General features: G+C 48.5%; 1 protein-coding gene across 2 annotated transcripts in view; it reads left to right on the forward strand.

Moving 5' to 3' along the window:
• The window catches only part of ANKFY1 (ankyrin repeat and FYVE domain containing 1), a 677352-nt gene that overhangs the window by 294091 nt on the left and 369462 nt on the right, over positions 1–13799 (forward strand). The window lies entirely within an intron of this gene.

A 13799-nucleotide genomic window follows, 5' to 3' on the forward strand; every position in this document is an offset into this window, starting at 1 on the left:
TACATGAGTTGCTCAAGAAAATCAGAAAGAACATCAACATGGCAAAGGTCATGGGTGTCTTAAGGCAAAAACAACAGAGGTTCAATTTTCACAGTTACTGATGTCCAGCTGCAAAGAGTAGCACAGGCAGTCTCAGGTAACCATTTCAAACGAAGCAAACTTTTCAAGCTGACAGTCAAACGCAGTACAAGCCAAGGAAGTACTTCAGGGGAATCTTCTGCTCTAAATGTTTCTCTAGGTGCAGAGGTGTCCAAGAAAGAAGGGGGTGCCACCAAACAATGACTTACCGACCATACCCCCGGAACATAAAATACCTGATTGGGAAGACTCGGGTTATGCATTCCATTATTATGGGAGAGCATAAACTGAGATCATTTGGTTCTCTCCACCATACCTATGGATATTGCTTTGAGTTCCATGCAATTCCTCCAATCATGCACCACTATAAATCTAGCAAGTTATCCAGTATTTGGGTGTCTTTCATAGATTCACATGCCTGAATCATTCCCCGTCGTCGAGACGGGAGCCTCCGGTATATAAAATTGTTAAACAGCCTTAAGATAAGAAGTACTGGGTGCAAATTTATCATCTTGCTTGGGCATGAGAAAGTACAGGGAGTACAGTACTAACTCAGTTGCTGGTGAGTAGTTAATGTCTTTATTACTTCTTCTGAGAGTAAAGTCATCACCTCTTCCAACAAAAGCGTGAGGTGTAAGAAATGCGTTACTTACCTGTAACTGCAGTTATCCAGTATTAGTGTCTTTCATAGATTCACATGCCAGAATCATTCCCCGTCGTCGAGACGGGAGCCTCCGGTATATAAAAAAGTAATGTCCTAGAGACATACATAGAAAAGAATAGGCCCAAAGGTCTCACCTTAGTAGCCTATCCACGTCCTTTTGCAGGAAGGACCAAACAGAGCAGGCCCCAAGGGTCCCACTTTGGTGGCCTATCTGGGTCCTTTTGTAAAAAGGACCAAATAAAGTAAAACAGCCAATCAGCTACTACCTCCTTCTAGAACCTTCCTGCCAGAAGCCCAAGTCTCTCAGATTTTCTACCGCACGTTGTGCTAGGGAGTCTCCACCTGAGTTCTCCTCAGGAATTTCTCTTTTTTTCTTCAAAAAACGAATTTAATTGTCTTCTACAGTTATGTCTGATAGTCAGAAGAAGGGTCTTTTCAGAGCTTGTTCCTCCTGCAGCAAGAAAAGACTTCATATTGAGGATAAACATGACAAATGTGTATATTGCCTCTACCCTCACCACCAGGCAAAGGACTGCAAAATATGTCGAACCTTCTCCAACAAGACCCTCAAGGACCGAGAAGGTAGACTTCTGCTGTGGCTCAACAGGCTCAAAACCAAGACTGATGACTTGGTGTCCGAAGGTGAGAGTGTGTCTGGCGCGTCGCATTTTTCGTTGAAGAGGCCAAGGGTTTCTTCCCCTAGCCCCACAGACACCCCTCCTATGAAGACTTCTAAACAGTCCTCAGAGGGCAAGCCATCTGTGTCTGGCAAGGTCCTTCCTGTCCCCAGGAAGCAGCCGCTGGTCCCGACGACGACGACAGCGTCGATGGTGCATTCAGCGCAGAAAACTGTCTCGACGACGACAGTGTCGACGACGACGGCATCGTCGGCTTCCTCCTCGACGACGAGGACGTCGCCTTCATCATCGGCGAGTAGACCTATGCCGTCGACCATCCCGGTCACTCCATCGACGACGAAGATATCGTCGTCGACGACGAGACCCTCGTCGAAGACACGACGACGACGACGCCGTCGACGAAGTCTTCTTCGTCGACGAGGATCATCCAGTCGACGGTGGGAAAGCCGTCGACGACGAGTACACCGTCGACGGTGGGGACCTTTCCGTCGACGAAAATGACGTAGATGAAAACACCGTCGTCGCAACCACCGTCGTCGACGAGTAAATTACCGTCGCCGAAAATACCTGCCATAACACCGTCGACTCCAGCGTCGACGTCTACAGGACCCTGGAAGGAGTCTGCACTCCTATCCCACGCCATGGATGCCTTTCCCCCGCAAGAGAGCCATGTCATGGTGAAAATTACTAAACGGCCTATTACGCCGTGTCAGACATCGCCCGGTAGGATAAAACAACTACCTCCGGCCTGTATACTACAAGGTCAGGAGTCGGACGAGGACTCCTTTACGCAGGCTACTAGTCCATCAGACCTAGTACTGAAGTGCCAAACCACAGACGAGGAGCCGGAAGAGGAAGAAGACCTTCTACAAAAACAGGTCCAACCTCCATCCCAGACACAGGTTACTCCTATGGTGTGTCTCCCCGCATCCATCGTCTCGGACCTGCAATTCCTCATAAAGGATTATAAGGAAAGGTTCCCGGAGAAACCCTCTGCGCCTGCACTTTCAGCTGCACAGGCGCCAGCTCCTTCATCTCGCCATAGACCAACTCCCCTGGTCATTGAAAGGACACAGGTACCCATTCAGGATGCTCCCTCATCTGACGAAGAGGAGAGGGAACAGGAGGAAGGGGAAGTCGATGACGACCAGTCGGACCCGGATGCAGACCAGGACTATGTGGCACATTCTCCAGCCTCTCCGGATCCACAGACCTCGGAGTCTCCACCCGCAGACATCTGTGGATTCCACAACATCATTGAGCGGGCAGCCAAGAGGTTCCATATGTCCATGGAAACTCAGGAAACTGAATGCTTCCTTTATGACTTCAAGGAGCCCACTAGGAAGACCACAAGGTCAATCCCAATTATTGACTATATCTGGAAGCAGGGCAAACAAATCATGCAAACTCCTGCTTCTATACAGGTGGTGGTGCCCAGGCTTGATAAGACTATTACTTCTTCAGGAAATAACTTCCATGCTGCAGAAGGGAGCGATAGAGAGAGTTCCACGGGTCCACAAGGGACAAGGTTTCTACTCTCACTTCTTCCTAATCCACCAAAAAGGAAAGAAGTGGCGACCAATCCTGGATCTCAGGGCTCTCAACGTCTTCCTAAAGAAACAATCGTTTCGTATGGTGACTCTGCAAGAAATCCTTGGTCTTCTGGAGAAAGGGGACTACATGACGTCCTTAGACCTTCAGGACGCCTACTACCATATACCTATTCTCAAAGGACACAGGAAGTTCCTCAGGTTTGCGGTGGCAGGACAGCACTACCAATTTCGTGTCCTTCCATTTGGCCTCAAATCGGCCCGAGGATATTTACCAAATGCCTATCACTCGTGGCAGCATTTCTTCGTCAGCAAGGCCACCAGGTATTTCCATACCTGGACAACTGGTTGGTGAAGGCACCAACAGCGGCCGCCGCAGCCTCATCCTCCAGTGCCTGTCTGGATATTTTCCACCGCCTGGGACTGACCCTCAACACCGCAAAGTCGGCTCTGGAACCCACCAAGGTCATCACGTTCCTTGGAGCGACTCTGGACACGGAGCGTGTCAAGGCTTTCCCCTCTCAGGAGAGAAAAATCAAACTCCTCTCTCTGGCCAAGGCAGTGGCTTCGCGGAAGACTCTTCCGGTACGCATGTTCAAGTCCCTCCTGGGCATGATGTCTTCATGCATACTGCTCATTCCCCACTGCCGCCTGAAAATGCGTCCACTCCAGGAGGCACTGACAAAGCAATGGACCCAAGCCACAGGCTCTTTCGAGGACCGCATACGAGTCACTCGACCCATTATCAACCACTTGCAATGGTGGACATCACTCCACCATCTGTCAAAGGGTCTACCGTTCCTGCTCCCAGCAGAGCCACACGTAATAACTACGGATGCGTCCCTGGAAGGTTGGGGCGCAGTCCTCCAGGAACTCCAGATCAACGGCAAATGGACGACACAGGAAACCAAGCTCCATATCAATCTGTTGGAGTTACGAGCGGTCTTCCTGGCTCTACAGGCGTTTCTTCCACGCATTCGTCACTCCCCAGTGCTCGTCAGGACGGACAACACCATGATGATGCACTACCTGAACAAACAGGGGGGTACACGTTCGATCTCGTTATCTCGAGAATCGCAAGAAATCTGGAACTGGCTTCTGGAACATGGCATAGCGTTGAAAGCAGAGTACGTCCCGGGCAAGGACAACGTCTTGGCGGACGCACTGAGCAGGGAGAGGTCTCCTTCCCACGAATGGGAACTGGACATGGAGGTGCTGGACCGTATCTTCGAGGAGTGGGGCACCCCGACCATAGACCTCTTTGCCACCAGAGAGATCGCCAAATGCCCAAGCTTCGCAAGCAGGCATCACCACTCAGGAACCCTCGGGAATGCATTTTCCATCGCATGGCGCAACGTCTTTGCGTACGCCTTTCCGCCATTCCCACTGATACCCAGGGTTCTCAGGAAGATGAAAGCGGAACCCTGCACTCTGATCCTCATTGCTCCGTCCTGGCCGAGGCAGCACTGGTTCACGGAGCTTCATCGCCTCTCTGCCCGGCCCCCTCTTCGCCTGCAGCAGTTTCCGGCCTTGATCTCGATGTTCCAAGGGCAGGTTATACACCCGAACCTGAGCTCTCTGAAGTTGTCAGCCTGGCTCCTGAATACCGCGAATTCAGCCACCTGAACATCCCGCAGGATTGCAGAGATGTCCTTGCGAAGGCTAGAGCTGTCAGCACTAACAAAACCTACTCACTAAAATGGAAACGTTTCTGTTCCTGGTGTGTGGATCATGGCTTGCACCCCTTCCATGCCACTCCACAGCAGCTGCTGCCATACTTGTTGCATCTTGCGCAATCAGGCCTTGCACATGCATCCATCAAAGTGCATCTAGCGGCGATTTCAAGGTTCACAAGGACGGCTACGGGCCCATCTTTGTGGGCGGACAGGCTCATCAAACCATTCCTAAAAGGACTATTCAGGTCCTTAGCACGACCAGTTCCTCCATCGTGGCACCTCAATGTGGTTCTTCATCAACTAATGAAGCATCCCTTCGAACCCATCCATAAGGCAGAGATCAAGTTCCTCTCTTGGAAAACGGCCCTCCTCCTGGCGCTAACCTCTGCCAGAAGGGTCAGTGAATTGCAGGCTCTATCCATCCAGGATCCTTTTCTTCAATTCAGGGAGGACAGAGTCATTCTGCGGACTAACCCTCGCTTCATTCCAAAAGTCCCCTCGGACTTTCATCTTAACGAACCAGTGGTGCTTCGATCGTTCTTTCCGAATCCTACCACGGCAGCCGAAAGAACTCTACATTCTCTAGATCTAAAGAGATGTCTCAAATTCTACATCGATAAGACACAACACTTTCGAAAGTCATCCCAGCTCTTTATTGCCTTTAGTAGACCACGGCTGGGCATGCCCCTGACGAAGCAGAGTATCTCAAGATGGATCTCTTCTGCGATCACCTTTTGTCACGACAAGGCCGGACGGCCTTTAGACTCACGAGTCAAAGCTCATTCGACTAGAGCCATGTCGACGTCTGCGGCGCTATTCGCTGGAGTGCCGATATTGGACATCTGCAGAGCGGCGACATGGAAGTCCCCGCACACCTTCACCAGGCACTACTGCCTGGATACTGAGCTGATGAAGGATGCAGCAGTGGGCCGAGCAGTGCTTCGCCATCTATTCCAGTGAGGTGAGCCCTACTAAATCCCTCCATCCTTTACTGGTATGCACATTCTCTTACTGTATTTATGTCATTGCATTTGTGCTTTATAGTCATGTGATATGTATTATCTACATAATCATACCTGATATTCATACAGAATGTGCATAAAATATTGCTCGCTACTCTGATTCAGGCATGTGAATCTATGAAAGACACCCAAATACTGGATAAGAAATGCGTTACTTACCTGTAACTGCAGTTATCCAGTATTAGTGTCTTTCATAGATTCACATGCACCCTCCCGCCTCCCCTGGCAGGGCTCACCTTTCTCTCTAATGAGTTTACGCCTAACTAGCTTGGTGCGTACGAAAATCTGAGAGACTTGGGCTTCTGGCAGGAAGGTTCTAGAAGGAGGTAGTAGCTGATTGGCTGTTTTACTTTATTTGGTCCTTTTTACAAAAGGACCCAGATAGGCCACCAAAGTGGGACTTGGGGCCTGCTCTGTTTGGTCCTTCCTGCAAAAGGACGTGGATAGGCTACTAAGGTGAGACCTTTGGGCCTATTCTTTTCTATGTATGTCTCTAGGACATTACTTTTTTATATACCGGAGGCTCCCGTCTCGACGACGGGGAATGATTCAGGCATGTGAATCTATGAAAGACACTAATACTGGATAACTGCAGTTACAGGTAAGTAACGCATTTCTTACACCTCATGCTTTTGTTGGAAGAGGTGATGACTTTACTCTCAGAAGAAGTAATAAAGACATTAACTACTCACCAGCAACTGAGTTAGTACTGTTCTCCCTGTACTTTCTCATGCCCAAGCAAGATGATAAATTTGCACCCAGTACTTCTTATCTTAAGGCTGTTTAACAATTACATCACATCCATCCACTTTAAAAACACCACACTACCAGAGGTCATGTAGCTGCTGAAGCTAGATGATGACATAATGGTAAAACTCAACTGCATGGTTGCCAACTTCCACATTCCAGTGTATCCAGCTCAGTACTTAACGTTTTTGCTAATCATACTGCATTACCAGCTCAAAGTCTTGCCTTATGGGGTTTACCAAGCATATAGCTGTAGTGGCTCCATATTTGTCACAGCCAGATTCATGTGTATCCATACCTTTAGATGACTGGCAGGTAAAGGCGATGACTGATTCAAAGTGTTTCACCAATACATAGCAAAGAGTTCACTTTGTGGATCGGTTAGACTGAACCATCAATGTGAAAAATCACACTTGCAGTTTTAACAAATTCAAATATTTTTAGGAGCCTCACTCAATTCAGTCACTGCCAAGTACTACCCAAGACAGGAATGGGTGATGGCATTTCAGAGATTGCTTTCACTTTACCAGACCTAGGGCCAACTCCATCTGTTGAGCCCAGTAATCAATAATACGTACTTGATAGAGGACTCGAAGAAATAGGTAAAAAAAGATGCCATTTTAAAAGGGACCGCAAGAGAGTTTTGGGTTTGTTTTTCTTGTCGATCAAAGTAAGCAAAGTTGTCTCATGAAAAGGAGGTAGTGGATGCCTCCTGAAAACCTACCGACACTGCTGTGGTCACTGACTGGCTTTAGGCAGCCTGCCACATACAAACATGTTTTTGGACCCCTGGCTGGAAAGCCTCTTCCCTCTGAGCCCAGACACAATGCACATCTTAGGCAGAGGTGTTACACTTCCTCTACCAGGATAGACCAGTGCTCGTAGGGCAAGCTTCAAAGGGCCTGCTGCCTTTGTAATGCGACGTCCAGCCTCTGCTGCTAGCAGCAGATGACAGCCCCCGGTTTACACCCCCACTTTGGGAGTCATACCCGGCAGGAAATGTTAGGAGAATAGGTGCTATGCCCACCTCTGCCTTCTCCACTTCTAAGGTGGGGAGGCGAGGAGAAGCCCATCTTTCTGTCCCCGCCACCTTGAAGATGGTGATACCCCTTCAATCAGGGCTTAGGTCTATGCCCCCTTCAACAGGTGGGAGAAAAAAATGCGGAGTTAGTCACCCCAGATAAGGTGCCCATTGGCCCTACACCCTAAAACGCCCCTAAATTTAGTATTTAGGTGGTTCCCCTAACCTTGAAAATCAAATCTGCGACGACCTAAGAACAAAGAAGACATCCCTGCAGAGAAGACTGAAGACGATGACTGCCTTGACCGCAGCCCTACTGGCCTGTCTCCAGCTTTGACGACCCTGGGACCTGTCATGCAGCCAGCGACCTCTGAAAACCCTGGGAAGACTGTTGCCTTTGAAAAATACTCCAATCTTCCGAGGACATCATCCCTGTCCAGAAGAAATCGACTACAAGGACTCTGAATCCAAGGTGATCCACTTCTCTCGGCCACTGAGCATCCGACGTCCCCGGCCTGAGCCTGAGTGGCTCACCTGTCCAGTGAAGTCTCACGATTGATCCTGACCTTGAATCCAGCATTGGCTCACCTCTCCTGTAATCCACGATAGCTCCTGCAGTGTGAATTCAGAAGCTCCCCCTGTCCACCCCTGCACCCAAAGCGCCTCGGCCTTGGTGAGCTGAACTGACAGTGCCCCTTCGACTCCCTACATCTCTACTTACCTCTGCTGTCGTTGATCGCCTTCCTGCAACCTCTGGTGCAACGCTTGCAGCCTGTTTGTCGAAAGCAGTATCCTCATTCAATCAATCAATCAAGGATTTGTGAAGCGCGCTACTCACCCTTGAGGGTCTCAAGGCGCCAGGCACCGACACAGAATTTGCACCCTGCACCGGGCCGCTGCTCATGTATGTTTGGTGCTGCTTTGTGGCCCCTCCTGTGCTGGTCCTGACCCCCAAAGCTTGGCCCCTGCAACCGACCAACTTACCAACAAACAAGCAATGTCATTCCAAGCACCCCCAGATTCCATTGAAACTCATTGGTCCGAATTGAACCTCTGCACCCGGCTGCCCTTGTGCCGCTGGTGGTGCAGTTTTGGTACTTACCTGACCCCTGCCTCTTGCTGCCCTTTGGTCCCGAAGCCTGGAACTCTAAGTGTAATACTTACCTGTTTAACCGCAGTATTGTTTTCCCCATAGGATAACATTGGACTGTTCAGAAATTGTTCTGTCGATTTTTGAAAGTCAAAAGTATTTATATTTAAAAACGTACTTACCTTATTGCAAAGATCTTGGTCTTAAAATAAAATACAAGAATAGCTAATTTTTCTAAAATTGATGTGGCTCTCCTTTTTAAGTCGTGTATCCATTATTGGTCAAAGTTGTGCAATAAATGTCTTACACTCCTCTGTGTTAAGCCTAAGGCTGCTCGCCCACACTACCACTAATAGAGCACTTTGGGTTTTACATTGTACCCTGTACACTTTCGGGTAACCCCTTGACTCTGTACACGGTATAACCACCTTGTGGCAATACCATATACACAGAAGCAGCTTCCTACACTCTCCTTCATTAGACCATTTTCTCCCCTAAGAACTGCGAGTCTTGGACATTCTTCCTCTAATAACTGTGAGTCCTGAACATTCAGACTATGATCCGGATGTTTCAGCATCGGTCCTAGATCTCCGTGAGGAAGCCTCTGAGGACGCTGGGACTGATGAACTCCAGCATCCTGTTGATCAAGCATGCCAGGTGGAATATGTGGGCTGAACAGTGTGATCTGAAGTCCCAGTGCTCTCTGATCACCTACAGATTTTGCAGTAGACTGCAAAAGGCCTGCAGTGCTGGATGCTGGACCCCAGTTGGGTCAGCTTCAGACCCCTCTCCCTACACCACCCAGAGCTAATAGTGGTGACTAATGCGTCACTTCTGGGTTGGGGTGGCCATTATGGAGAGGTGGAGATCAGGGGCATCTGATCTTCATCAGAGTCCCTGCTCCACATCAACCATTCAGAACTGTGGGTCATCCGTTTGCTGTTGGAGTACTTCCTACTATCAAAGGGAGGCTGGTGCAGGAGCTCAGGGACAACACAATCTCCATGTAGTATTGCAACAAATAGGATGAGGTGGGGCCGTGGACCATATGCCAGGAAGTACTACATCTCTGGAAGTGGCTGGTACACTAGGGGAACACCATTCGATGGGACCGCTGGTCACCAGGGCATACGATCTCCGTCACCAGGACATACTATCTCCGTCACCGAAACCTGGCGGATAACAAATGGCATTCGTACCCAGAGGTGGCTCAAGGTCTCTTCTATGAATTGTGAGAACCTTGGTTCGATCTTTTCACCACTGTCAAGAATTCGCAATGTTAGCCCTTTTGCACATTGCCTTTTCAAGCTGTTTCCCCCTCAAGGACCTGTTCTGCTTGGAGTGGAACTCAGGATGCCTTTATGCTTTCCCACTTATACATCTTGTTCCCTGGGTTCTGAGGAAGTTCAGGAACAACCTGGCCCAAGTCATCCTACTAGCACCAAGTTAGGTAAGGTGGTTGTATTATTCAGAGTTCCTGGGCATTAGCATCCGTTCTCCTATCAGACTGCCGCTTCATGACCCAGGCCTATGCAATCTTCACCTCCGTGCTTGGAGATGAAACTTTGACACCTGACTGCCTTAAATCTCCCTCTCTAAGTTGTAATTGTAGATGTTATTTTGTCATTGGGACAAGTTTGTGGTTTGGTTCGATACTCAGCAGATTGATTACTTCAAGCCAAGTTATCCCAGATTATTGCTTTTTGTGTTGTTCTTAGCCTAACAAGGACTTACTTTGGACACAGTTAAAGGGCTACCCCTTGGCTATTTCAGCCTCTCTTTGGTTGCTGGATCACCCCTTCGTTCTTTAAATTAACCATTATGAAACGTTTTTTGAAGGGGGTGCAACATTTGTTTCCACCCTTTATCATACCTCAGTGGGACTTTAACTTGGTCTTCACTTCCCTAATCAGTCAGGTTTCCTCATCGCTATACATCGGCGTGGCAGGTGAGGGAGCTGCAAGCCCTCTCCTTCAACCTGCAATACACTGCTTTCTTTTCAGACATGCTGGTCCTGAGTACCCGAGGTTCCTTTCTCCCAAAAGTGGTGACTCCTTTTCACGTTGGGCAAAACTCCGCACACTGAATAAAGCCAATTTTGTAGCTGGGCTCTGTCTGTGGGCATGGACAGCCTAGAAAGCAACTGACATCAAATCAGGTAAGTGGTGCCTATATGTGATTCTGGGAGTCACTTCTAGAGTGGAATGGCGTTGGTGCCTACCAGCACCCTGGGGTATTGCTGAAAAGTTTCCAGATCAAGTCTGATGCCTGAGTAATATTCAAAAGGTGATGAGTCTGCGGTTAGATAGAGTAGCTACTAGAAAGAGCATTACCGAAGATAAGTAACTCTTAATTTGGCTTTCAAGGTTACCTAACTCAGTTTTGTTTTCTTCCCTTTTATCAGCCTCTGCATGCATAGTGATTTCACTCTGATCCCAGTAGTGTTTCTGGAGATAGCAACAGCACTGACACTGTGACATGATACAGGACGATCTGCTTTAGCCAAGGGCACGAGTGGCTGTGTGTATCTGCTGCTCCATTAGGAACCAAGAAACGTGCCTTTCAACACTTACTGCGGAGATTGCTCACTATGCAAGAATAGCTGTTCGGATTCAAAAGAAGATAGAACACTTTATAGATAATTTCAAACCCTTGAACCTCTTTTGCTATTCCTTTTCCGTTGCCTTGTGCGTGTAACAGACAGACAGAGACCTATATAGATATATATATATATTTTTTTAATTCTTTTTATTGATCAGCTTGTAACACGTGAATACATATTTCCACAACAGGAACCAACCAGGTCCGCTTTAGCCATATAATAGTACAAGCATTTTGTGTCTGAGAAACACAACAACAAACATACCCTCAACCCACCCCCTCCCTTTCCCAGCACTGCAGTTTCGATTGTGAGATACAGAGCAAGGTATACATCATAATTATGACAACCCACATTTGCATATCTAACCTTTGCCATCATTTGCTACCCGCACATTTATGCATCATGCCTGCTGCAAGTCAGGGTTCTCAAGTAGGTACACAGTCAGCAGAGCCCAGAAGTCTTTCGGCCTCGAGGCCTCGAGTAGTTCCTCTGCATAAACCCCCAACTGTTCCCTGCAATATATTAGATCTTGGATCCACTTTTGCACAGTTGGGGTAGTTTTAGCGCCCCAGCTTTGTGCCACTGCCCGCTTGGCAAACCGGGTCGAGACAGCAACAATTCGCCGGTTGCATGGCTTAAGCATAACACGTTTTCTAATACGACCTCAGTGAGCACTCTTGTCACTTGATTCCAAAATGCAAATATTTTAGCGCAGCTCCATGCCAGGTGCATGACATGTGCATCATCTGCCCACATCTTACACAGCATGCATTCTCCCGTAGACCAAACTGTTGACTTGGTGTGTAATCTAACTGGTGCAGATATTCGAAGTGAATGATACAGAGATTGCAGTTTGCCGTCAGGCGGCCAGTCAGCTCGCAGCAGAACGGCCACTATTCCAGCGACAATGGGGACTCTAAGTACCTCATTCTATTTATTATATGAAGGGTGTTCACTGAGTTCACGCTCGCTCAGTGACGCATTGTACAGTTTAGTTATCAGACCCCTACCTTCTTCTCCTGCCAACACCGCCTGCAGCGCCATCAGTGTTTTTGTTCTGTGGATAGTCAGGAAAAATAGATATAACTGCCTGTCGCACCCTGACGTACGTACAGCCCAGCATTATTCCATGATCCCGCCCGCTTGCAGGTCCCGGAGTGACCAGAACTGGCCATTCTTATACAAATCTCCCATCTGTCTGATCCCTCCCGCCCGTAGTGCCCGCAAGGCCGCCTGCTCTTGGGTCGCGGAGATATCTTGGTGCGTAGCCAGCGGTAGCGCCGGGGCATATAAATAATCCTGCTAAACCCACTTAGCCAAAGTCTTCCATGCCCATGCAGTACATTTAACAGAGTTGATTTCAGGTCTCGGACCGCCCACCCCTCCCGACAGTGTCGCTGCCACCGGTGGGACTGGATGCACAGTGTCTGCCTCAATTGCGGTATGTGGCAAGTACCGCTGCGGGAAGTACCAATAGTGCACAGCCTGAGCACACAAATAGTATAACCTCATGTCAGGCGCCTCAAAACCTTCCCGATCAAATGGTTGTGTGAGCACGCCCCACCTGCATCTGGGTTTATTGCATCCCCAAACAAGAGTCAGTATGGCCGACTGGAGCGTATTGAATAGTGCAATGTTCAGCCAAATGGGGATATTGGCAAACATATAGAGAACTTTGGGAAATATCGTCATTTTTTTTTTATATTTCTTTTTATTAATAAAACATTCATCGGCATAAAATATACAGTACAGAGGAAACAAAGTACACCTTTTGGGTAGCAAAAACATCATCAAATAAAATTGCACAATAGTACATTGGGAATAAATGTTATAGGGTATGGGGCTCGTCCCAATCAATACTACGTGGTGGGTTGCAGATATTCCCTCAGTAGGCATTCCAGCGGCTCCATACCCCTGACCACTTTCTAGGGCACCCTTGCGCCACATAAACTGCCTTTTCTCTATACATACACCAATCTAGATCTGCTTCCCATGCCTCTACTCTAAGTGGATGTGGGCCTCCCACAATTGTGCAAAATTCTTTTTTGCTAGCATTAGTCCCAGCGTGACCCATTGTTTTTTTGCATAGTTGTTGAGGTCTGTAGGTTCCCACACGTTGAAAAGGCATCTCCATGCCTCCGGACGGAGGACAGACATGAGTAGCTCATTGAGAATGTTGTGTATTTTACTCACACATGTGGCCGCATTCCCATATTATGTGCTTAAATGTGCCCACCTGACCGCATTGCCGTTTGCAGTCTCCTCTCTCAACTCTTCCCATGCGCACCAAACCGGGTCCCGTGATATAAACTCTGTGGAGGATTTTTAGCTTGTACTAATCGGCGTCTCGCCGCGATCACCACCACCCTCGGGGAGGACACTGCCTCTTGCCACTCATCATCCAGCTAAATGCCGTCTCGCAGCCATTTTTCTCGGAGCGGCCGGAGAGGGTCAGTCATATTATTGATTAGTTTCTTGTAAATTAAAGATATAGTTTATTCGGGCAGGTGGCCGTCTAGCAGTCGATCCTCAAGTGGAGAGGATTCCGGGGGGTGAGGGGTGGGGGTGGGAGGGAGGAGGTGGGAGGGAGGAGCCTGTCGGCATATGTGAACGTAGGGCATGGCAAATCTGTGCATATCTAAAGCATTCCGAGTCTACTAGGTCATGCTGCTGTTGCAAGGAGGCGAACGTTATCCACAAGTTGCCCAACT

The sequence above is a fragment of the Lissotriton helveticus genome, chromosome 3_1 (genome assembly GCF_964261635.1).
Source record: "Lissotriton helveticus chromosome 3_1, aLisHel1.1, whole genome shotgun sequence".
Lineage (NCBI taxonomy): Eukaryota > Metazoa > Chordata > Amphibia > Caudata > Salamandridae > Lissotriton > Lissotriton helveticus.